Source organism: Dipodomys ordii, unplaced genomic scaffold, assembly GCF_000151885.1.
Source record: "Dipodomys ordii isolate 6190 unplaced genomic scaffold, Dord_2.0 Scaffold2, whole genome shotgun sequence".
Taxonomy (NCBI): domain Eukaryota; kingdom Metazoa; phylum Chordata; class Mammalia; order Rodentia; family Heteromyidae; genus Dipodomys; species Dipodomys ordii.
In genome coordinates, this window is record NW_012267218.1 from 2043662 (window position 1) to 2045429 (window position 1768).

The 1768-nt window shown below is 58.3% G+C and overlaps 1 long non-coding RNA gene across 1 annotated transcript; it reads right to left on the reverse strand.

Annotated features, from left to right (window-relative positions):
- Positions 1–1453: 1453 nt before the first annotated feature.
- Positions 1454–1768, reverse strand: LOC105984807. Its single transcript, XR_001175012.1, has 2 exons — positions 1734–1768; positions 1454–1655 (listed from the first exon to the last, which is right to left on the reverse strand). It is a non-coding gene; the product is annotated as an uncharacterized LOC105984807 (long non-coding RNA).

Genomic DNA, 1768 nt, shown 5'->3' on the forward strand with positions numbered 1-1768 from the left:
GCAATGCTTGGTAAGAAATGTACGCATTATCCTGCCCATGCAATTGTAACCCCTCTGTACAGTATGTTCACAAATAAAATAAAATTAAAAAAAAAATTACAAGTTGCTGGATTTGCATTGTGCTGGTGCTGGCTTGTTCTGGAAGTTCCTTGGGTCTCTGGGTGCAGTATTTAAGATGGGACTGTGGCACCCAGTGCAGAAGAGCTCTGGCGGCTGAAGTCAGAGAGAGCCCAGCCTTTGATCCCCAGTGTCAAACAGGAGCAGGAGGGCGGCAGCTTGATTTATTAGCCATGTGATGCTCGTGATGCTGGGAAACCCAGCATCCAGGTGTGCACAGACCTGCGCTCAGCCTGGCATGAAGGTGGACCAGAGAAACTCCCAAGATTGCACAGCCTGCATCCAGGCCCACCACTCCCTGTGCATCTGACTACTTCCACAGCACCCCACAATCCCAATCTCCTACAGGCTCGCCCCAGGTTCCACTCTTCCTTGAATCGTAGGAGAAAATTGATATCTCAAAGACACAGACCTCAACTAATGCCAAGGAGAAAGGCTTAAAGCCACAGGTGACAGAATCCCAGGGGAGGACTGACAGCCACATTTTCCCTATTGTAGGAGGTAATCAGACACACAGGCTGAGAGGCCCTACAAATGGACATTCTTGTTGCCATGAATTCTTAAAGCAGGAGGCCTTTGCAGAGCTGTATAAAACCCTTTCCATGTGCCTTGTCCGGTCACCCACGTGGCCTTTGGAGTCCTCTAGCCCCAGGCAGCCTGCCATCTTTCCCTTCTCTATCGGAGCCAGATCTGACGCTCCGACAGGTGTGGACCAGGGTGTGTTTCTAGTTCGAACCCTGGCAGAATGACTTGGCTCATTCACAACGGTCAGCACCGGGAAACCACTGCATTAGGAAACACGTCCAATCACAAAAACCTCAGGCGCCCCAGTTGTCTGCAATTTCCCCAACTCCCTCATGGGAATCACCTGCGAGGTGGATCCGCTCGAGGGTCCACAGGCACCCAGACCCGAGGCTCAGCCACTGCCTGGAATCCAGCCGGAGGCCGTCCAAGCCCCTCCTCCGACCTGACTAGATCTAATCTGGCCTCCCACTGGGACACCCTTTGCTTTGACCCTCCGGGTAACCTCTGGACCCTGCTGTGTTAGTCACCAGCGAGTCATTAAGATGGAGCCTGTACCACCTGGAGGCCAGGGGTGGACGCGGTGAATTCACAAAATGGACGTGAAAGTCACAGCATGTCCGTGCGTCCCAGCCGCTCCCTCAGGACGCCGAGACCCTGACAGCTCGGTCCGAGAACCCAAAGCGAAGCCTGGTTTAGGGCGCAGTGGCCCACCACGCCCAGGGCGGTCGGCGGGTGGCGGGCCGGGCCTGGAACGCAGCGCTCGGGGGGAAGACCACCCGGCCCAGTGCTCAGAGGGCGCGGCCACGCCAGCCACAGAAAACCCTTTATTGGTTCTTGGTCCAAGGAGAGAGCAGGGAAGGTCGGGGTCAGAGGGCAGAGGTCGGGGGCCAGGCAGAAGGCGGGCGGGGCAGCCGCGGTCAGGCCTGGGCCTCGGCCTCGGCGGTGAAGGTGAAGAGCGGGTTGACGAAGTAGCTTTGGCGGGCGTCGACCCTCTCCAGGGCCAGGCTGGGCGGCTGCGGGAAGGGAGCAGGGGCAGGGTCAGGGTCAGGGGTCAGGGCGGGGCTCGGGGGACCCCCGGGCCTCCCCCTCACCAGCTCCACGGAGGCGGCCTCGCCGAACACGGGGT